General features: G+C 54.1%; 2 pseudogenes; both read left to right on the plus strand.

Annotated features, from left to right (window-relative positions):
• The first annotated feature begins 4,755 nt into the window (after positions 1–4,755).
• On the plus strand, positions 4,756–9,778 carry LOC141988686 (glycine-N-acyltransferase-like protein 3; annotated as a pseudogene).
• A 2,762-nt stretch (positions 9,779–12,540) lies between these two features.
• On the plus strand, positions 12,541–18,803 carry LOC141988359 (glycine N-acyltransferase-like protein 3; annotated as a pseudogene).
• Positions 18,804–24,108: the final 5,305 nt, after the last annotated feature.

Raw genomic sequence — 24,108 nt, forward strand, 5'->3', positions numbered from 1 at the left:
AGACATTAAATTTATAGCTTTTTTAATGTCTTTTGAAGATTCTGCAGCTTGTACTAGTGCTAGTTGGAGAAGATGGCCTCTGCAGTGTGTATAGGAGAGACGAGGGTTACACTTTTCTCTGAGCAAAGCTTGTGCTCCACCATGTCTTCCAGAGATGTTTGCAGCTCCATCAAATGCACAAGCAGCCATCTGTTTGGGGTCCAGTTGACAAGCATTTAACTCTTCTAAGATGTGGGTTGTCACAGATGCAGCCGATGTGTCTTCTATAACTTGAACATCTAGAAATGCATCTACTGCCTACCCCTGACATCAAGATAACGTACACAATGACTTAATACTTGATGCCCATTTGCATTGGCGCATTCATCACCTCAGTCACTGGAAAAATCATGGAGCAGGTCCTCAAGGAATCAATTCTGAAGCACTTAGAGGAGAGGAAAGTGATCAGGAACAGTCAGCATGGATTCACCAAGGGCAAGTCATGCCTGACTAATCTAATTGCCTTCTATGACGAGATAACTGGCTCTGTGGATGAGGGGAAAGCGGTGGACATGTTGTTCCTTGACTTTAGCAAAGCTTTTGACAGGTCTCCCACAGTATTCTTGCCAGCAAGTTAAAGAAGTATGGGCTGGATGAATGGACTATAATGTGGATAGAAAGTTGGCTAGATTGTCGGGCTCAACGGGTAGTGATCAAGGGCTCCATGTCTAGTTGGCAGCCGGTATCAAGTGGAGTGCCCCAAGGGTCGGTCCTGGGGCCGGTTTTGTTCAATATCTTCATAAATGATCTGAAGGATGGTGTGGATTGCACCCTCAGCAAGTTTGCAGATGACACTAAACTGGGAGGAGAGGTAGATATGCTGGAGGGTAGGGATAGGCTACAGAGGGCCCTAGACAAATTAGAGGATTGGGCCAAAAGAAATCTGATGAGGTTCAACAAGGACAAGTGCAGAGTCCTGCACTTAGGACGGAAGAATCCCATGCACCGCTACAGACTAGGGACCGAATGGCTAGGCAGCAGTTCTGCAGAAAAGGACCTAGGGGTTACAGTGGACGAGAAGCTGGATATGAGTCAACAGTGTGCTCTTGTTGCCAAGAAAGCCAATGGCATTTTGGGATGTATAAGTAGGGGCATTGCCAGCAGATCGAGGGACGTGATTGTTCCCCTCTATTCGACATTGGTGAGGCCTCATCTGGAGTACTGTGTCCAGTTTTGGGCCCCACACGACAAGAAGGATGTGGAAAAATTGGAAAGAGTCCAGCGGAGGGCAACAAAAATGATTAGGGGACTGGAACACATGACTTATGAGGAGAGGCTGAGGGAACTGGGATTGTTTAGTCTGCAGAAGAGAAGAATGAGGGGGGATTTGATAGCTGCTTTCAACTACCTGAAAGGGGGTTCCAAAGAGGATGGATCTAGACTGTTCTCAGTGATAGCTGATGACAGAACAAGGAATAATGGTCTCAAGTTGCAGTGGGGGAGGTTTAGGTTGGATATTAGGAAAAACTTTTTCACTAGGAGGGTGGTGAAACACTGGAATGCGTTACCTAGGGAGGTGGTGGAATCTCCTTCCTTAGATATTTTTAAGGTCAGGCTTGACCAAGCCCTGGCTGGGATGATTTAGTTGGGGATTGGTCCTGCTTTGAGCAGGGGGTTGGACTAGAAGACCTCCTGAGAAACCTTCCAGCCCTGATATTCTCTGATTCTATGATTGTATCAAAAGCTTTGCTAAAGACAAGGAATAACATGTCCACTGCTTTCCCCTTATCCACAGAGCCAGTTATCTCATCATAGAAGGCAATTAGGTGAGTCAGGCATGACTTTTCCTTGGTGAATCCATGCTGACTGTTCCTGATCACTTTCCTCTCCTCTAAGTGCTTCAAAATGGATTCCTTGAGCACCTGCTCCATGATTTTTCCAGGGACTGAGGTGAGGCTGACCGGCCTGTAGTTCCCCGGATCCTCCTCCTTCCCTTTTTTAAAGATGGGCACTACATTAGCCTTTTTCCAGTCATCTGGGATCTCCCCCGATCGCCACGAGTTTTCAAAGATAATGACCAATGGCTCTGCAATCACATCTGCCAGCTCCTTTAGCACTCTCAGATACAGCGCATCCGGCCCCATGGACTTGTGCTCATCCAGCTTTTCTAAATAGTCCCGAACCACTTCTTTCTCCACAGAGGGCTGGTCACCTCCTCCCCATACTATGCTGCCCAGTGCAGTACTCTGGGAGCTGACCTTGTTTGTGAAGACAGAGGCAAAAAAAGCATTGAGTACATTAGCTTTTTCCACATCCTCTGTCACTAGGTTGTCTCCCCCATTCAGTATGGGGCCCACTCTTTCTCTGACTTTCTTCTTGTTGCTAACATACCTGTAGAAACCCTTCTTGTTACTCTTAACATCCCTTGCTAGCTGCTACTCCAAGTGTGATTTGGCCTTCCTGATTTCACTCCTGCATGCCTCAGCAATATTTTTATGCTCCTCCCTGGTCATTTGTCCAAGCTTCCATTTCTTGTAAGCTTCTTTTATATGTTTAAGATCAGCAAGGATTTCACTGTTAAGCCAAGCTGGTTGCCTGCCATATTTACTGTTCTTTCTACACATCGGGATGGTTTGTTCCTGCAACTTCAATAACTATTCTTTAAAATACATAAAATACATAAAATTTATTTGGGCATAAGCTTTCGTGGGCTATAACCCACTTCATCAGATGCATGGAGTGAAAATACAATAAGCAGAATATATATTATAGCACATGAAAGGATGGGAGTTGCCTTACCAAGTGGGGGGTCAGTGCTAATGAGGCCAATTCAGTTAGGGTGGATGTGGCCATTGCCAGCGTTGACAAGAAGGGGTGAATATCAACAGAGGGGAAATTACTTTTTGTAGTGACCCAGCTGGGTGTGTCCTTGCCTGTGGATGGCTGTGTAAGTGCAGTGTGTGTCAGAGGTTTGTAGCTTGACATCAGCATCACAGTGTGAGAGACAGACCAAGCTGGTGGGTTTGGAGGACTCAGCGGTCCCATAGTCCAGGTTGCACACTGGGGACCCTGTCAAAGGGGACTCCCTGCTTCAGCCCCCACATAGGGACCCCAACACTGGAGGTGTCATTTCAGAAAAAGTCAGGGGGCCGGGGGTTGAATATTACAGGTGATAATATCCTGCAACGCAAGGTGGGGCAAAAAGTGGAGCAGATAGACCTATTAAAAGTTGGGGGGGGGTACCAAGGCCCGGGGGGGGTGGGGAGATGTCTCCTTACTCCATAGCAAATGAGGCCCGACTCGCACATCTAGATATCTGCACCCTGGCAAGCAGCCCAGGCAAAGCACAGATAGCCACCAACCACATTTCCTCCACTAGCCATCAGCCCCATGCCACAGCTCTGCCAGCCACAAGGCAAGGGGCAGGGGCATCCTCCCTCTCCAAAGCCCGTTCAGTCATTGGTGGCTCACTCAGGCCCCCAGCAAAGGGTCTGGCTCCCGAGGGCACTCTGGGAATAGAGAGAAGCAAGGGAGGCGACTGTGTTTGTGAGAACCCCAGAAACTCAGCATCCCAGGAAGTCACATGGGAATGCAGAGATAAGAGGAGGGAGAGCCGAGATGGATCCCTGAGAGCTGCACGTATTGAGGCAGTTGTTGCTGCCAACACGACCTCTGCCTTCAGCTCGTCTTTGCCAAGACAACCTGAAGATTCTCTGATACAGGATTCCAGCTGAGTAATAAATGTGACGCTGAGTTGCTGCAGATACGGATTGCATTGCGCACGGCAGGTAATGAACCATGACAGCCCCTTGCCATCTTGTCATAGGTAGAAATCTGCCCAGCCTGGACCTCTTGGCTGCTCCCCAATACTGATAGGGACCCATGCAAGATCCCAGCCAGAGCATGATGAGCAAATCAGGCACAGAGCCTCCTAGGGCACACAAGCCTCAGGGGACAGGGCTGGGGGAGACACAGAGCAGAGGAAAGCACAAAGCCAAGGAGAGGGGCCCAGATTGGGGGCTCCCAGCACAACCCTCAAATCAAAGCAATAGACAGAAACTGAAAGCTAGGAAGGAGCTGCTCTGTGGGAGCCCAGGGCTGGGACAGCAGGGGCTGTGGGTCGGGATTGAGGGGCACCAGCAGAACTGGTTTGCCCATGCCCCACTCTTGGCTGTGCTTGTGTTTCCTCAGAATTCTACTCCACTGGCCCCAGGAAATCGTTTCACCCCTCACTGCCCATGGAAGGAGCCCGATGGTGCCTTGCAATTGCAGGGACGTGGCTGCCACAGCTCTGGGCCAGGCACAGACTCTGTTAATGGTTCATTTGCTCAGGGGTAAGAGGCTGGAGCAGCCCCAACGGAGAGCAAGACGTGGCGAGGACAGGGCCACCAGCCACTGCCAGGCAGGGACCTCACTGCCCCCCAGGCACCCTATCTGCCAAATTCTCCAGGGTTCCCCTTATCCCAGGTGAGTGGGAGCTACTGGGACTCCCAAGTCCTGCACAGACCTGCCCTGGCATGGCTGGGGCCAGACACACAGACAGGGATTGCCATTGTAGGATCCTTGGTGAGTACAGAGGCTGGCTTCTTAATGTAGGATCTCTGGGAAGCACAGGGGCTGCACCCAGACTGCTTTATTGCAGGTTTGTTATTGCAGGGGTGGGAGGTTACACACACCCTGCCAGCTTCTGTTGTGACATGGGGGGATAGACACAGGTAACTGATGGGTTTCTCTCCTTCACCCACCCAGGTGCCCCCCACGCCACACCCGCTGGAATCTGCCAACGGTCCGTCCCCATCAGAGATGCTGATCCTGAGCTGCTCCTCCAAGCTGAGGCTGCTGGAGGGGACACTACGGAGGCACTTGCCTGAGACGCTGCCGGTGACATGGCTGTGCCTAACCGCACTGCCCACACCCCAGGGCCAGGACTCAACCCTCCCGCCCCTCCATGGGGCAGAGAGCAGGGGAAGGTCCCTCTGACTCCCCTGGGAGATGGGTGAGAGATCAGGCCGGAGAGGCAGGCCCCTCCCACCCAGATGCTGGCTGCTCTCCCAGCCACCCGCTCCTCCCTCGTGCCTCCCAAAGTCCAAACCCAGCTCCAATTCCTGCTGCTCACGCAGTGTAGCCGGCGGGACCTCCCCAACCAATCACAGGGCAAGTTGGCTCCATATCAGCCAATCACATCACAGGCAGGCCAGGCACCGTGTCAGCCAATCACTGCATGGGCGTCCTCCGTGACAGCTAATCAGAGAGCTGGGTAGCTCTGCCTTCCTCCATGGCTCCATGCCCATCACATGGCTCAAGTGTGTGGGGGGTCACCAGCTCCCTTGTCCTCCCCCACCCTCCCATGCCCAGGGTCTCCCCTGCGATACTAGCCCACAGGCCACAAATCAGGGGTCAGACCCCAAAAGTCAGGATAGTAAACCTGGGGGGACAGGGGAAGAAGAGGCAGGCCCCCACAGCTTCCCCACTCATATGCCCTGCCCCACATCTTCCCCCAACACTCACTCCCTCCACATACCTGCACCCTCCCTGACCCTCACACTGATCCCTAGTGTCACCCCCACATCCCCCCACTCGTCCCCCAATCCCCTCTCCTTGCTGCTCCCCACATTCTCCTGCAACCCCCCAGTCTGTGCTTCCCAGAGCCTGGAGGAAGCCATTTTCCCTGGCCTTTGCCCCCTGAAATCATTGTGAGGTGGCAGTCATCTTGACTAAGGGCAGCCTGTGGTGTCAGCCCAGTTGGCAAGGACGGCCATTTTTGAGAAGGGAAAAATACTCCCCAAAGGCACAGAAGATCATGAGACTCTGAAACCCCCTGATGAATAATGGGAGGCTCCTGACAGAGTCACGAGAGCGGGAATTTCTGCCCCTCCACCAGCTCTGACCCCTGCCCCATGTCTTTGGCAGGTCCTCGGTGCCGTGATGACCATAAACCACAGGAACCTGGCTGGGTACGAGGTGCTGGTGGATTCGTGGCCCGAGTTCAAAGCTGACCTTACCCGGCCATACAGAGAGGTGCCTCCCCACAGCCATCGCGCTGCACCTGGGGGCCTGCGGGAATTGGGGGGTGGGGAGTAAGACATGGAGCCTTTCTCCTCTAGGCAGGGGCCAGCCTCTCTCGGAGGGGGGATTGGGATTTGAGGCCTTTTCCTTCTGGGGGCCCCAAGGTGGGGGCCAGGCTGGCTCGGGGGGGAAGGGGGCGTTGGCCAGCAGATCAGTCATTCCATTGGGAGTTCCCCACTCTGCTCCATGTGGGGAAGGGGGGGTTGGCCAGCAGATCAGTCATTCCATTGGGAGTTCCCCACTCTGCTCCATGTCTCCCCCAGCAGGTGGCATCGGACGTCTCCGATTTCTACACCAACATGTACGCGGCGTTTTACTGGGACCTGGGCGCCTACTGGGCCCTGCTGGGCAACGCCATCAACTGGAGCCAGGCCTTCTGGATCCACGGTAACATGGGCCCCACAGCACCAGGGAGAGCCCCACGGCGACTAAGCATATATGTTCTGTCTGGGCCAAACCCCTGGATCCCGCCCTACAGTGCCAGCCCCGAATCCCTCAGATCCCCCCAGTCTGCCAGCTGTATGGGGGACAGGAACATATGGGGTTGCTCCTTCCAGGGCTGGGCTGGGGTCGGCTCAGCTGAGCACATCCTTTTCCCTAAGGGCTGGGGCCAATAGGTTTGGAAACTCAGACTCCTGCCCCTCCCGCCCCCTGTGCCAGGCTGGGCTCCCCACACATATGGGCACTTTTCTCCCCACCATTCAGTCCCCATCCCCACTGCTCTCAGCTCGTCACTGCCCCCTGCAGGGCTCCAGGATGGGGTGTACGAAGCCTCCAGGGACATCTCCGAGGCTAAAGGGGTCCAGCTGGAAGCGTCCCGCTACTTCACTTACCTCCACCCGGATCCCAGCTCCATGCCTGAAATCCGGTCAGTGTCTGCTTGTGCCACAGGGCCCCTGGCCAGTGTGGCACTGAGATGCCCAAGGTCTGGCTGGCTATTCCCCATGCAGGGCCTGGGGCACTGGGGTCTTGTTGCCACCAGCAGAATCCCAGTGGGATTGGTAGGGAACTCAACCTCACTCAGGGAACCTGCAGGGACTGGGGAGCGTAGCCATGGGGTGGATTCAGCCATGGGGAGGGAGATCCCTCTTCAGCTCCTGCACAGGGCCATCAGCCGTCAGCCTTGGCAGGGCTTGGGCACTGAGCAGCTGTGCTCCCCCGATCCGTGCACCACATCTCTCCTGGCCCAGGAACCTTCCCTGCCCACAGTCTGTTCAGACCTCGGCTCCTCACATAGGTGCCGACTTCTGCTTCCTCCAGTGGGTGCTCGATCCGCCTCTGCCCCCGGCCTTGCCCCGACTCCACACCTTCCATGACTCCCCGCCCCTGCCCCAAAGTCCCTGCCCTAACTCCACCCCCTCCCTGCCCCTATTCTGACTCCTTCCCCAAATCCCTGCCCTGGCCCCGCCTCTTCCCCGCCTCCTACCCTGAGTGCACCACATTCCCGCTCCTCCCCCGCCCTTCTGGAGCTTGCTTGGCGGTGGGCGGGGACGGAAGCGCTGGGAGGTAGGCAGAGGAGCGGGGAAGTGGCGCGCTCAGGGGGGGAAGGCAGAGGTGGGGTGGGGGGGAGGGAAGCTTGGCTGCCGGTGGGTGCAGAGCACCCACTATTTTTTTCCTGTGGATGCTCCAGCCCCGGAGCACCCACGGAGTCAGCGTCTATGGCTCCTCACCCAGGAAGGGAAAGGCACCCCAGGGGCGTTTTGGGGGTGGGGGAATCTCTATCAGGAAGGGGAATGAGACACTCAGTTCAAACGAGACGGGACAATAGGCAGAGCTGCCCACTGTGTGGGTTAGTGGGGAAAGGCCCCATGTCCCATTTCCCCCCCACCCCCACCCAAACCAGACAGCTGCCCACTTCACTTGGCTCCAGCGTCACCCTTTCCTGAATCCCATGAGTTTGGCTGGGTCTCACAGTAATCTTCATGGGAATCCCGCCCTGCCTGGGGGGAAAGCCCCTTCTGATTGGCTGCCTCTCAGAACTGCTGCAATAAGAGTTCCCTGCCCCTACCCCTCCCCACAGTAATGTGACACCTTTCTCATGGAAGGGGAGAGAAGAGGGGGGAAGAGGCAGCAGGAATTTCTCAGCATCTCATGGTGACATCACTTCCACTCCCCATCCCTTCCTGTGAGCAATGGGACGGGACGGTACCTGGGCTCCCCCTGTCCCTGGGACACCCAACCTGGGAAGGGCAGAGGGGAGCCCGCTGCAGCTGCCATAGGGCTGGGAGGCGTGGAAGAACATCAGGAGGTACAGAGGGGAGGCTGGGAACAGAGCTGATGGTTCCCGGTACGGAGCAGAACTGATGGGGCAGAATGAATTAGGGGATGGTATGATGGGATAGCCTAATGTTGGCAATTAATTGATCTTTGCCCAGTGGTCTGTGATGGGATGTTAGATGGGGTGGGATCTGAGTTACTACAGAGAATTCTTTCCTGGGTGTCTGGCTGGTAAGTCTTGGTCACATGCTCAGGGTTTAGCGGATCACCATATTTGGGGTAGGGAAGGAATTTTCCTCCAGGTCAGATGGTCACTTCTGACCTTAAAGTCTATGATTCTAGTCTATGATTCTATGAATTGCTGTGTGGGAGATGGAGAGATGCTGGGGTAGGAGCTTCTGCAGGGAGGCCCATATCACCATAATAAATCTGGGACTGTTGGCAACAGTGATTGTCACACCGGGGGAATTCAGCTGTCAAGGGAGGCCAGCAATCGACAGCGTAATCTTTTTTAAAAGCCTCATGATCTTAGGGCCAATCTCATGATTCTGAGGTGTCACTCCTGATCGCTGACATTTGTGGGTTGGCCCAGCTGCTCTCTTCCCTCCCGCCCCCCAGGTTGGACCCGGCCGTGAGGCTCTCGTCCCTGGACATCTCTCACACTGACCTCCTGAATGAGACATGGGTCTTTGGGGGGAATGATAGGAGCAGGAGGTACCTGACCAGCTTGATCCGCTACTTCCCCAGCATCTGCCTCATGGATGCTGCCAGCCACCCTGTCAGCTGGATCACTTCAGACCAGTTTGGCGCCATGAGCCATGTCTAGACTCTGCCCCAGCACTGGGGGCGTGGCTACAATAGGGTGCTAAGCAGCTTGATAGCCAAGCGGTTACACAAACTAGGCTATCCCAGCTACAGCCACGTGGCCCTAGACAACTACCCCACGCAGAGGCTGCAGGAGAGGCAGAGCTTCCAGTGCCAAACCAGCCTGTGCCACTTCATCCTTCACAATGCAGCACTGAATAGAACCCCCATGTTAACCCCCAGCCCGGCTCCAGACACAGCCCCTGCATAAGTCCCCAGCCCAGCCACCCAGGGGACCTGCCAGGCTGGGGCTAAGAGAAGCCAAGGGAGGAGGGTAGAGGAGTCTGGGGATCAGTGTTAGGCCCAGTGGAACCAGTAACATCTTCCAGCTCCATCCTCAAATGGGGTCTGCTTCCCACAGCCTCACAGCACCATACGCAGCTTTACAGGGTCTGTCCTAGTCTCCCAAGCTCTATTACCTGCCCTCCTGGGTGGACCCCAGTCCCCCGACCCCATATCTGTAGCACCCCCATCCCAGTTCCACTTTCAGACACCGCAGCAAGAGCTCAGTGATATTCCATCCAATCAAGTTACATGCTCACCCTCCTCCTGCTTCTGCTCTGCTCCTCCTCCCCCGCTTTCCCTGGAACAGCCTGCTCAGCGTATTACATCTCTAACTCCTCCACAGTCAGTGTGTCACCGTCCCCCCAACCCTGCCAGAGACATCTCCCCCGGATCTCCTTCTCTCCTGTTTCATAGATTCATAGATACTAAGGTCAGAAGGGACCATTATGATCATCTAGTCTGACCTCCTGCACAACGCAGGCCACAGAATTTCACCCACGCACTCCTGCGAAAAACCTCTCACCAGTGTCTGAGCTATTGAAGTCCTCAAATCGTGGTTTAAAGACTTCAAGGAGCAGAGAATCCTCCAGCAAGTGACCGGTGCCCCATGCTACAGAGGAAGGCGAAAAACCTCCAGGGCCTCTTCCAACCTGCCCTGGAGGAAAATTCCTTCCCGACCCCAAATATGGCAATCAGCTAAACCCTGAGCATATGGGGCTTGTCACATCTCTCCCCATTGCAGTCTGCTCTCATCAGCTCTTTTCCCCGCTCCTGAACAATACAAGCCACAGCAGCTTTAAATGGGGCAGGAGGGGCTGGGCAATTGGTCCCCATTCAGCAACATCTCCTTGAGCACAACGTGCTGGGCATGATGCTTCTAACCCATGATGTTCCACATGGATACAAACCAGTTCCTATGCCAAGGACTCCCTCAGTCTGTCTCAGTAACTCAAAGGTTAAATACCTCTCGGGGATGTTGATTATCTTCAAACCAAACTTCACTATCCCCAAGGACTCCTGGCCTGAGGTCACACTCAAAAGCAATCCAGACGTGTTAAATTCAGCACCACACAGCCAAGACACCCAAATCCCCTTAACTCCACCCACCAGCATTGACCAATAGCATGAAGCGTTTCTGGCTTTGTGATCCCAGCTGCGATTACACTGACTGTTGAAGACACCTTTGAGTATTTCCCCTTTACAGCGGCACTCCCTGGCACGACTGGGACCTCGTGGGCGAGGGGGATGGCAGAATTACAGCTAGGGCCATGCAACAGTTTCCCATTTTTCAACCCACTTTTCAAATGAAATTTTCCCAAAAGAGGTTCTGCTTGTTCCCAGAGTGTCGGCTTTGTGTCCAGACACTAAGAGCCTGAAAACCAAAGTGTTCTGGGTGCGTAAGCCGGTCTGCAGGGTGATGTGTGCAGCAACAAGGGTCCGGTCAAATATCTAAGGCTTCCTTTGGTAAATTAACCAATAGCACCAGTTGGAGCCATCCTACCAAATTTCTAGGATCACTAAATATTTTCCCTGGAGGGACTTTAAAAGGCAAACTGAGTGAGTGGGGAGAGCACAGCAATTGCAACTCACCTATCTGTAGTTAAGAATAATAAGTAAACACCCAGTCCTGCCCTTTAGTGTCCCCAGTTGTGTCCTCTGATTCACTTCCCTGCCCACAACCACTGAACAGATGACACTTCAGCAGTGGTTTCCTCTTCTGCTACGCTCCACTCACAGTTTGGTGTCAGCTGTTGGCCTCATCGCAGAGCCTGGCATCAGACAGGCCTGTGTCCTACTATCCTTTGAGAAATGCCAGCTGGGCCAGCCCTCAGGCTCCACCACCCCACCCAGCTCTGGTGATTTCAGCCTCATTTGTGCGGGGTAAGAGAGGGCTGCCCGGGGCTCCCTCAGCCCTGCTGACACCCTCGGCCGCTTTGGCAAAGGGCCACCTCGGTGCTGCCTCCCAGTGAAGAGTTTTCTGACTTTGTAAAATCTGCCCCTCTGCTCCCCATGGCTCTCGCAGATCCACAGCGCCGTGATGGATAAACTGTGGGAATTCGGCCAAGAGTGAGGTGCTAGTGGATTAGTGGCTGGAGCTCTAAGCTGTGCTGACCCAGCTGCACAGAGAGGTGCCACCCCTCAGCCACCACACTGCGCCTGGGGGCTTAGCTGGCTCGGGGAGTGGGTAATGGGACACAAGGTTTTTTTCCCTCCAGGGGACCCCAGGGCGGGGGCCAGGCTGGCTTGGGGCGACAGGCAGATCGGTCATTCCAGTGGGAGTTCCCCCTTCTCGGCTCCATATCTCCCCTGGCCGGCGGCATCAGCTGACTCTGATTTCTACACCAACATGTACATGGCATTCTACAGAGGACGGTGCTGGGCAGCATGGTCACTATCAACTGGGGCTAGGCCTTTTGTATCCACAGTAATGTTGGGGTGCCTCGTCTTGAGCCCCACAGCCACTGCATGTCCCCCCACCGTCTGGGGCCTAACCCCAGCAGCCCCAGACAGTCCCAGCCCGTGAATCTCCAGGCCCTCCCCAGCTGCTTCCGTATGCCCCATGGGGTCAGGCTGCTGGGCTGGGATTGGCTCACTTGATGCAGGCCCCCTTTCATGAGACCTGCATGCTGGTGGATTGGCTTGGTCCCCTCTCCTCCCTACCTGCCAGTCTGGGCCCCCCACAGCCACGTTCCCCATTCAGGGCTTCTACTGCTCAGGGTCTGTTGCCGCCCCCTGAAGGGCCCCAGGACAGGGTGTTTGAGGGACATTGCTGGGGCCAATGGGGTGCAGCTGGAGGCATCCAACCACTTCAACTACCTCCACCCGATCCCAGCACCATGCCTGAGATCCGGTCAATGCCTGCCTGGGGGTGGGCACAGGGGTTGGACAGCTTCACTGGAAAGCAGCTGGCCCCGCTCCTCACCCTGCCTGGGCCCCAGGCCAATGGCAACATCCCACAGGGATTGACACTGCCTACACAGCCTGCTCTCTGGCTGCTCAGGGACCCTGCAGGCACTAGAGAGCTCAGGCACAGGGTGTTTGGGGTGGGGGTGTGACATTACACTCCATAATCTTTATGAAAATATACTTATGATATGGATATGACATAACTGAGATGGTTTATGCAAGATGGTTCAGGTGAGATATCATTGGAAAGGTTATGATTTACTGAATGTGATTATCCAATTTGTAAGCCTGTATCATTTCTCTATCTGAAGTTAGGAATATTGACTATGTATCTGTATTTCAAATGTGTTACTTCGGTTGTCACCCCCAACCAGCCCTTCAGGTACAACAATGGAAAAGCCAGACAGGGCTAATGTCCCATTAGCAAAGACAATGGACTGTGAAAGAGCTTAGTCTTCCTCTGGGTGCTCCAGACAGCCTACGAGTAATGGCTGTCACAGCCCTGCAGAGACATGGGTCTGAGTCATCTGGTACTGGACCCACCCCTTGGAATGCTAGTGTTCTTCCACTGCGAGACAAAGGGTTCCCACCATACACAAGAGATATATAAGGCAGGGGAGTGATATGATCATGGTTCTCCTCTGCCTCCCCACCCAAAGAGACACTGAAAAACACCTGGAAACAAGAACTGAACTTAGGGGAGAAGGGTTGAACCCAGGTTGGGAGGGCGTCCAGTCTGTGAGTGGAAATACCTGAAGTCTCAAGCTGCAGGCCAGTGCAGCTGCCTTTCTAGACTTTCTATAATCTACCTGTGACAATAGTTAGGGTGAGAAATTACGTTTTATAGCCTGTTTCTTTAGTGAATCAAATTTAGTTTGCGTGTTTTGTTTTATTTGCTTAGTAATCTGCTTTGTTCTGTTTGCTACCCCTTTAACCACTTAAAATCTGCCTGTTATAGGTAATAAAATTTGCTTTGTTTATTATTAAATCCAGTTTCTGTAATTTCTAACTGGGGGTGGGGAGGGGAAGAAGTTGTGCATATCTTCTACCACATTGAGGGAGGGGGCAAATTTATGAGCTTGCATTGTATAGATTTCTCTACAGTGCAAGACAATATACCTTTGGGTGTGCACTCCAAGGGAGGTGGATACCTGAGTGCTGGGACAAATCCCTTAAGCTGAGGCTTTCCAGAGCTGATCTCAGTGTCTGTGTTGTTCTGCAGTTGGGTATGGCCCTGCCTCTGGGTGTGCTGGAGGAGGCTTACTGGCCTGGCTCAGCAAGACAGGTAAAAAGGGGGCCCATGCTGCCAGAACAGGTGATCTCAGTGGTGTCCCCGCACATGAGGTGGCATCCCAAAGGGGGGCAACCCGTCTCAGGGGATCCTGATTCAGCCCCCACGTAGGCTGTCATTTCAGAAAATCATGAGAGTTACGGGGAGCAAAGCTGTGTTTGAACATTACAGGCGATCCTGTATCCTGAAAAGGTAGGTGAGGCAAAAAACGGAGCAGATAGACCCATGGAGGGAGGGCAAGACAAGGTCTAGGGTGGCAATGGCCCCCCTTGCTCCATAGCAAGTGATGCCCCTGCCCAACAGCTGCCCAACCCACAGCCCTGGAGATCTGCACCCTGGCAAGCAGCCCAGGCAGAGCACGGACAGCTACCGGCCATGCTTCCTCCACCGGCCATCTGTCCCGTGCCACGACTCCGCCAGCCACCAGGGCCCCAGGGGCAGGGGCATCTTCCCTCCCCAAAGCCTGTTCAGTCATTGGCCGCTCACTCAGGACCCCAGCGAAGGGTCTGGCTCCAGGGTCACTCTGGGAATGGGGAGAAGCTTCCCTGAGGAAGGAGATATCCCCTCTGAGACCCACCGAGCAGGGACATGACACAGCGCTGCTCCCACCTGTGTTAGTGGGGAAAGGCTCCATGCTCCCAACTTCCCTGAGCCAGCTGGTCCCTCCCTCCCCTGGATTTACCCTGTCCCCCTCTGCTTCCCCAGGCTGGACTCTACCATGAGGTTCTCGTCCCTGGACATCTCTCATGCCGACCTGATGAACATGAAGTGGCCCTATGCGGGGAATGAGCAGAGCCAGGAGTACCTGGCCAACCTGATCTGCTGCATCCCCTGCTGTTACCACCTGGACACCAGCAGCCACCCCATCAGCTGGAATGTCATGGACCCCTTTGGTGCCATGTGTGACATTCTGTACCTTGGGGGAGTGTCCTGGAACCCCCATATTCCTCATGTATATATGATTGTGATCTTGCATATAAAGTAGGCCATGTGAGGTATCAGGGGAAAGGTTATGATCTGCTGAAAGTCATTTTCCTATCCATATATGTATATCATTAATGCATATGAAGTTATGAGAATTGTGTTGTATGGTTGTCACTAAAGCATGCTGTAAGTTGGGGAATCAGTCAGATATTAGCCCCCTGGAGGCAACAGCAAGGAAAGTAACCAATGCCCAGGCAGGGTGTCAAACAACCCATCAACAGCCATTGTCCAGCACCCACACCCCACCCACACCAAGGGAATTGCTCAACCTTGCTTGGGGACTCAGCAATGCCCACAAGACATGCCTGGACTTGTGTTCTCCAAGCACATGGGACTGAGGGTATAAAACATAACACAGGGGCCCCATGCTTGGCCTTTTCTCCTGCCCCCACCTGTGCTGCAAGCAACAAAGACACTCACAGAAGATTGAAGACTCCAGCAGAGGAGACTAGTCCAGATTTCAAGGGTGAAATCTGTGTACTATGAACTGTGATAGCCAGTGGGGTGAGAAAAATTGCTTAATCTAGATGTTGTCCAGTCTAATAGGGTTGAGAGTTTAGACTGCATGCTTATAGTTTATTTTCCTTTGGTAACTAACTCTGATTTTTTGCCTATCACTTATAATCACTTAAAATCTATCTTTTGTAGTCAATACATTTGTTTAACTGTTTATCTTTACCAGTGAGTTTGCCTGAAGTGTATGGTAAATATGCTCAGGTTTTGCCAAGGTTGGTGTATATCCACTTTCCATTGATGAAGTGGGGAAGGGTGGGGATCTGGGACCAATTAATAAATTTGCACTGCCCATCTTGAGCATCTACTACCGTGTCAGCCAATCACTGCATGGGCGGGCTCCGTGACAGCTAATCAGAGAGCTGGGTAGCTCTGGCTCCCTTCATGGCTCCATGCCCATCACATGGCTCCAGTGGGTGTGCGGGTCACCAGCCCCTTTGACCCGTCTCCCCCACACTCAGGATCTCCCCTGCAATACCAGCCCAGGGGCCACAAAACAACTTAGGGATCAGACCCCCAAATCAGAGAGACAAGCCCCAAACAGCCCTCACTCCCCATAGACCTTGTCCCATATTACCCCCAACACTCAACCCCCCCACATCACAATTCCCTCCCTGCCTCTCCCGCCCAACCCTAGTGGCACCCCACATCCCCCCACTCAGCCCCCAATCTCTTCTCCTTGCTGCTCCCCACATTCCCCTGCAACGCCCCAGTCTCTGCTCCCCAGAGCCTGGGGCAGCCATTTTCCCTAGCCTTGCCCCCCTGAAATCATTCTGAGGTGGCAGCCATCTTGGCTAAGGGCAGCTTGTGGTGTCAGCCACACTGTCAGGGACAGGAGAGGGCGGCCATTTTGGGGAAGGGCAAAAAACACTCGGAGAAGGCGCAGAAGACCACGACGCTGAAACCGCACAATAAACATTTGGAGGCTCCTGGCACAGTCATGAGAGTGGGAATTGCTGTCCCTCCTCCAGCTCTGATCCCCAACACCCTTGTATCTCTGGCAGGTTCTCAGTGTCGTGATGAACATAAACCGCGGGAACCCGGCTGGACATGAGGTGCTGGTGGATACATGGCCCGAGTTCAAAGCCATCCTCACCCGGCCACACAGAGGGGTGCTGCCCCTTAGCCACCGCGCTGCACCTGGGGGACTGGCTGGCTCAGGCGGGGTTGAGGGGCGGGGAGGAGGGGAATTGGGATTTGGGGCCTTTCCAGGCTGGATCAGGGTGGGCAGGCAGATCAGTCATTCCTTTGGGAGTTCACCACCCTGCTCCATGTCTACCCCGGCAGGTGGCATCGGACGACACTGATTTCTACACCAACACATACGCAGCGTTCTACCGGGACCTAGGCGCCAACCGGGCCCTGCTGGGCAGTGCCGTCAACTGGGGCCAGGCCTTCTGCATCCTCGGTAACATGGGCCCCACAGCACTGGGGAGAGCCACACAGCGATTGAGCAGATAAATCATGTCTGGGCCCAACCCCTGGATCCCGTCCTACAGTGCCAGCCCCGAAGCCCTCAGCTCCCCTGAGGCTGCGCGGCTGCTCCCATGAGCTCTCTGGGGTCAGGTACCTATGGGGCAGCCCCTTGCCAGGGCTGGGCAGGGGTCAGCTCACCTGACCACATCCTCTTCCCTGAGGGCTGGGGCTAGTGGATTGGAAGCTCAGACTCCTGTCCCCTGTGCCAGGCTGAGCTCCCCACACATATGGACCCTTTTCTCACCACCCTACAGTCCCCGTTCCCACTGCTCACGGTGCATTCCTGCCACCTGCAGGGCTCCAGAATGGGGTGTACGAGGCCTCCAGGGACATCGCCAAGGCTAAGGCAGTCCAGCTGGAAGCATCCCGCTACTTCACCTACCTCCACCCAGATCCCAGCACCATGCCCGAGATCCGGTCAGTGTCTGCCTGCATCACAGGGCCCCACAGGGGGTGTGGTAGGGAAGGGGACAGTCTGAGAGGCTGGGGCATTGGCCAGCATGGCACTGGGATACCCACGCTCTGGCTGGCTATTCCCCATGCAGGGCCTGGGGCCCTGTTGCCACCAGCAGAATCCCAGTGGGATTGGTGCTAAGCCCAACCTCCCTCAGGGACCCCGCTGGGACTGGGGAGCATAGCCATTGGGTGGGGCCAGGTACGGGGAGGGCCCTGTTCAGCTGCTGCACAGGGCCCCAGCCTCTGCCAGAAAACCCTGATGCAAATGGCTTCTATGCCACCAATGGGACCCACCCACAGCCCCTGGGGAAGGGCACTCCTGCAAATAGCTATCAGCCCTGGCTGGGCTTGGGCAGTGAGCGACTCTGCTCACCCTGTCCCTTCACCACATCTGTCCTGGACCAGGATGGAGAGGAACTTTCCCTCTCCACAGCCTATTCAGACTTCGGCTCCTCACCCAGAACCCCAGGAGGGGCAGATACCCAGGGGGCGTCTCTACCAGGAAGGGAAATGAGACACTCAGTTCTAACTAGAAGGGACATTAGGCAGAGCTGCCACTGTGTGGGTTAGTGTCCCATTCCCCACCCCCTGATCCAGCCAACACTCCCCTCCACTTGGCTACAGCATCCCCCTTTGCTGAGTCCCATGAGTTTGGCGGGGTCTCATGATGACCTTCATGGGAATTCCCCTCTGCCTGAGGGGGAAGCCCCCTCCGATTGGCTGCCTCTCACAGCTGCTGCAGTAAGAGTTCCCTGCCCCTCCCCGCAGTAATGTGACACCCTTGTCATGGGTGGAGTGGGGAGGGGGGGAAGAGGCAGCAAGAATTGCTCAGCATCTCAGGGTGACATCGCTTCAGCTCCCCATCCCTTCCTGTGAGCAATGGGGACAGGATGGTGCCTGGGCTTCCCCCTTCCCTGGAACACCTGGCCTGGGAGAGGGGAGCTTGCTGCAGCCCCCAAAGGGCTGGGAGGGGTGGAACAACATCACGAGGTGCAGAGGGGAGGCTGGGGACAGAGTTGATGGGTGACTGTGAGAGGCAGAACTGATGGGGCAGAATGAATTGCTGTATGGGAGATGGAGAGATGTGGGACTAGGAGCTTCTGCAGTGGGGCCCATAACACCCTAATAAATCTGGGAGTGTTGGCAACACACGGAGGTGGAAGGAGTTCAACTATCAAGGGACACCAGCAATCACAACATAATCTTTAAAAAAAGCCTCATGATCTTAGGGCCAACCTCATGATTCTGGGGTCTGACTCCCGATCACTGACCCTTGGGGCTTGGCCCTGCTGCTCACTGCCCCCCCAGACTGGACCCGTCTGTGAGGCTGTCATCCCTGGATGTTTCCCACGCCAACCTGCTGAATGAGACGTGGGCCTTTGGGGGGAACAACAACAGCAGGAGGTACCTGGCCAAACTGATCCGCCACTTCCCCAGTGTCTGCCTCCTGGACGCTGCTGGACGCCCTGTCAGCTGGATCATTACAGACCCGTTTGGCATCATGACTCACGGCTACACCCTCCCCCAGCACCAGGGACGCGGCTACATCCAAGTGCTGCTGAATGTCATGGCCAAGCAGATGCACGCATGGGGCTATCCCAGCTACGGCCACGTGGCCGTGGACAACTAACCCATGCAGAGGCTGAAGGAGAGGCAGGGCTTCCAGTGCCAGCCCAACTGGTGCCACTTCATCCTCCACAACACAGCACTGCATAGAACCCCCACGTTAACCCCCAGCCCAGCAGCGGGCACAGCCCCCGCATGAGCCCCCAGCCCAGCCACCCAGGGGACGTGCCAGGCTGGGGCTAAGGGAAGCCAAGGGAGGGTGTGGGGGAGTCTGGGGATCAGTGTTATGCCCAGTGGAACCAGTAACATCTCCCAGCACCAGCCTCACATGGGGCCTGCTACCCGCAGCCCCAAAGGCCTTGCCCTCCCCCACAGCCCGATACTCATCTTTAGAGGGTCGGTCCTACTCTCCTGAGCACCATAACCTGCCCTCCTTGGTGGACCCTACCCCCCAAGACCTGTACGCACAGCACCCCCATCCCACTTCCCCTACACTGCCCCATCCCAGTTCCTCTTCCAGACACGCCAGCAATGGATCAATGATCTTCCACTTAATCAAGTTACATGCTCACCCTCCTCCTGCATCTGCTCTGCTCCTTCTCCCCTGCTTTCCCTGGGACATCCTGCTCAGCCTATTGCATCTCTAACTCCGCCAGTCAGTGTGTCACCCTCCCCACACCCTGGCAGAGACATCTCCTCCGGATCTCCCTCTCCCCTGCTTCTCTGGGGCTTGTCACATTTCTCGCCATTGCAGTCTGCTCTCATCAGCTCCTTTCGCCACTCCTGGACAATACAAATGGTAGCAGCTTTAAACGGGGCAGGAGGGGCTGTGCAATAGGTCCCCATTCAGCAACATCTCCTTGAGCACAAAGTGCCGGGCATGATGTTTCTAACACACAATACCTGTTCCGTATTGATACTAACCAGCCCGAAAGTGTTCCCATGCCAAGGACTCCCTCAAGGGCCAGTCTGTCTCAGTAACTCATGGGTTAAATACCTCCTGGGGATGTTGATTATCCTCAAACCAAACTTCACTATCCCCAAAGATTCCCGGCCTGAGGTCACACTCAAAACCAATCCAGATGTGTTAAATTCAGCACCACACAGCCAAGACACCCAAATCCCCTTAACTCCACCCACCGGCATTGACTGATAGCAGGAAGCGTTTGGGGCTTTGTGATCCCAGCTGCAATTAAATTGATTGTTGAAGACACCTTTGAGTATTTCCCCTGGCACGGCTGGGACCTCATGGGTGACGGGGATGGCAGAATTACAGCTAGGGCCTCACAAGAGGAAGTTACTCACCTTGTGCAGTAACGATGGTTCTTGGAGATGTGTGTCCCTATGAGTGCAGTGTCCCTTTGGTAGCAGTGTCCCGTTGAGCCCGCTCATGTGCTCTCCCTCCCTTGTGGTCTGCCTCAAGGCTCTTTAGCACTGCACGGGCGAACCCCCCTCACTTCCTTCTCTACCACAGAGCCCCATAGAGAACTCTGAAGTAGAGGGGAGGAGGGCGGGTTGTGGAGCACCCATAGGGACACACATCTCGAAGAACCATCGTTACTGCACAAGGTGAGTAACTTCCTCTTCTTCTTCGAGTAGTGTCCCTATGGGTGCTCCACTTTAGGTGACTCCGGAGCAGTACCCACCACTGGAGGCTGGGACTTTGGAGCGGAGTCTTTTACTACAGAGAGCACTATGGAGTCGAAGATGGTGCAAGTAGCCAAATGTTCAGTGATCGCATTATGTTCTGTGAAAGTATGGACAGAGGCCCCAATCATTGCTCTGTAGATTGGGGAGATAGGGGTATCCCTATGGAATGTGATTGAGGTCAGAACTGATCTCATGGAGTGCATATGGATGGAAGCAAGTTGCGCCCTTGCTAATTGATTAATGCAACTAGAGACCCATTTGGATAGTCTTTGAGGAGATATCACAGAGCTTTTGGATCTTTCTGTGGATGAAAGGAAGAGTTTAGGGGATTTCCTGAAGTCCTTAGTCCTATCCAAGTAGAATGCTAATGTCCTTCTAATATCTAGCATATGCACAATTGTCTCCCAGTTGTCACAATGTAGTTTTGGGAAAAAAACAGGGAAATGGATCTGTTGAGTCATATGGAAAGTGCAGAAAAAGTCAGGCAAAAATTGGGATATGGCCTTAGAGTTACTTTTTTTTTTTTTTTTTTTAAAGACAAAGGCCGTGAATGATGGGTGTGCCATCAGGGCCCCTATTTCTCCTATGTGCCTAGCTGAGGTGATGGCAATTAGAAATGCCGTCGTCGTGGACAGGTATAAGAGAGAACAAGTTGCCCTGGACTCGGAGGGAACTCTAGTCCAAGCCCTGAGAACTAGATTAAAGTCCCAGGCTGGAGCAGGTGATGTCACATGGGCGAAGAGCGTCCCAATGCCCTTAAAGAATCTATGCATTAGTGGTTGAGCAAACTCCAAGTGGGAAGCCATTTTCACCATGAGATGTACCTTAAGGGAGCTGAGTGAGAGTTTAAAATGTAGTGCAAAATCAAAGGGAGGAAAGAAGAGGTTGGGTCTGTCCGTTTGGAATGGTGCAAACTTGGAGTCGTTTCCATTTTGTAGATAGGTATGTGGAGTGGTCAACTTGTGGTTGTGTTGCAATATGTGTTTCAGCTTGACAGAGCATTCTGCTTCTAAGCCTTGGAACAAAGAAAGATCCAAGCCTGGAGGCGGAGGACCCATGGGTTGGGGTGAAGGGTCAGCCCATTGTTTTGAGAGAGCGGGTGAGGAATGGGCTGACGTCAGAGGAACAGGATGGCATATTGCCATCTGCATCAGGTAAGGGAGCCAGACTTGTCATAGTCAAGAGGGGCAATCGCAATAACTCTCGCTTTGTTTTGTTGCGTTTTCAACAGAATCTTGGATAGGGTAGGAAACTGGGAAAAAAGGCATACAAGTGGGCCCTGTCCCCTGGGAAGGTGAGGGCAACTGCCAGTGAATGTTTCCCCAAGCCGACCCTGGAGCAGTAACAAGGACCTTTCTTGTTCCGATAAGTAGCAAAGAGATCCATAGGCCGGGTTCCCCAAAGGGTGGCTATATCTTGATGCACCTCTGAATTCAGTATACACTTATTGTTGTGAGAAAAAATGGGGTGCAGACTGTTCTCACTTTTGAGCCCTGGACCTCTTACACTGTGGCTCATAACAGCACAGAGATGGTGAGTATTGAGAAGATTGTGATCTGTGGTGTGGTTGAGAGGTATATCTTCTCTTCTGTTCCACAGTGTAGATTCCTAAGGAGTGTAGTGCGGTCCGAGAATCCTTCAGGATGTGGAGGGAAAATCTGTCTTCTCCGCAAAGAGTTTGGCCCTTCAAATTGGAAGTCTGTAGCTCTTTGGGCAATCTAGAGAGGTGTAACAAACAAAAAAACAACCCACAACCCACCTCAGTACCACTGTCATGGAGACTGGGCGGGCAGCTGTAACAGCTACATCCAGTGGTATCTCTAGGACCTGTCTGGCTATTAACTGACCTTCTCTAAGAAGGGTCTGAATCTGTTCTTTTTGTGTTTCCAGTAATGTTTCAGAAACATCCTGGGTTTCCCAAGATTAACAAAATTGTTTTGGCCATGACAGTTTGGTAATTTATGACTCTAAACAGTAATGTTGTCGATGACTACGCCATCTTGCGAAGCCTGATCATATGGAGATGACTTGGCATTATGTTGCTTGCTTCATGCATTAACCACATCCACTATGATGGAGTTGGGTTGCGGATGCTGAAAACAAAGTCTGCCTCTTTGGGTAGAGATGTAGGGTTGGTTTTTTTTTTTTGCACTCTGTTGCTGGTTGGTGCGATGGAGGCTGGCTCTGCCAGATGATTTTGGTAGGATCTAGAATCAGCTCATTAATTGGGAGGACAGTTCTAGAGGAGACGGTAGTGTGCAGAACTTCCACCAACTTGTGATGTGTATCTGCCACCTCCTGTAAGGGAATCTGCAGCTCGTCTGCCACCCTCTTGGTAAGATCCAGAAAGTTCTGAAATCTTCACCTAGTGATGCGGGGTGGGCAGCACAGTCTCATCTGGGAGAGAGGAGGAGAAGTGCGCTGAAGAGGTAGCTTCCTCTTCAGGTGGGTTTTTTTTCTTCTTCTTCCCCTTCTTTCCTGTTCTGAAAAAGCTTTCTCCTGCCCTGGCTCAGGTGCCAGGATGTAGCAAATCATCTGGTGGACTCTCCCTGAGAGACGGTCACGCCATGCGTGTGTATATACCCGAAGAGTTACAATATGGCCTTGGGAGGGAGAGGCAGGAAGGCAGGCAGGGGCGGCTGACGTGATGGAATTGGGGATGACCCTTGTAGTGTGGTGGTGGGCCCCCTTGAGGGGCCAGGGAATGATCTCCTCCTGGCCAGTGTCAGATTCGTCAGTGGGTGAGGGTGCCGCTGACTGGGGTATTGGCAGTATACAGCCCAGTGCTAAAACGATTCTGGGTGCCGGGATGTGCTCGATACCGGGGGCCTGGTACCAAGTAATGGGGATTGTGGTTCTTCCCTAATCATCAGGTATCCAGGGTACCAGAGCTCATGCAGTACCATGGGTCCATTTGGTACCACAGAGGAGGGTCCACGGTACATTCTCAGTACCGATAGTTGGCCAGAGCATTCCTTAAATGAGAGTTTTGCCCAGTACAAAAAGGTTGTTGGTGCCACTTTTTTAGAGACGATATGGTAATTGTCTCTCCCTGGGTATTGAGGCCACAGGTCTCCAGAGTATCAGAGTACCTGTGCTACCATGGGCTCCATCCGGAATCCCAGAGGAGTGTCTGTAGTCGGTATCAATGGTTGGGAAGGTGCAGAACACTTCCTAGATGGGAGGTTTGTTGCATCTGGTACCAAAGGGTATCTCTATGCCGCTCTTTTAGAGATGCTACGGTAACTGTCCCCTCTCCTTAGGGGACCATACCCTTGCCTGAGAGCATGAAGGTGGAAGCCTCTGGTGTCTCCCTGCAGAAGCAGAGCTGACAGCAGGGCTTCTCTGTGTCACTCTTTTAGAGCTGGTACGTAACTGTCCCCTCTCCCTGCAGTAGTTGCCCAGAGTAGAGCTCAGAGCAGCACAGAGCTCACAGAAGCCTCTTGTCCCTGCTGAGAGCAGAGCTCAGAGCAGGGCCAGTTCACAGCAGGAAGCCCCTTCACAGGTTTCAGCTTCCAGAGCTTCGGTGCCCAACCAGAGCAGCAGCAGGAGGTTCCTCTGCAGGGATCCGTGCTGAGAAGGCCACGCTGGGGAACGCCCCTCTGGCTGGCCAGTCGCTGGGGTCGGTGCCGAGATGGCCGTGCTGGGGAACGCCCCTCTGGCTGGCCAGTCGCTGGGGGTCGGTGCCGAGATGGCCGCGCTGGGGAACGCCCCTCTGGCTGGCCAGTCGCTGGGGGTCAGTGCCTAGATGGCCGCGCTGGGGAACGCCCCTCTGGCTGGCCAGTCGCTGGGGGTCGGTGCCTAGATGGCCGCGCTGGGGAACGCCCCTCTGGCTGGCCAGTTGCTCGGAGGCG

This window comes from Natator depressus, chromosome 6 (genome assembly GCF_965152275.1).
Source record: "Natator depressus isolate rNatDep1 chromosome 6, rNatDep2.hap1, whole genome shotgun sequence".
Lineage (NCBI taxonomy): Eukaryota > Metazoa > Chordata > Testudines > Cheloniidae > Natator > Natator depressus.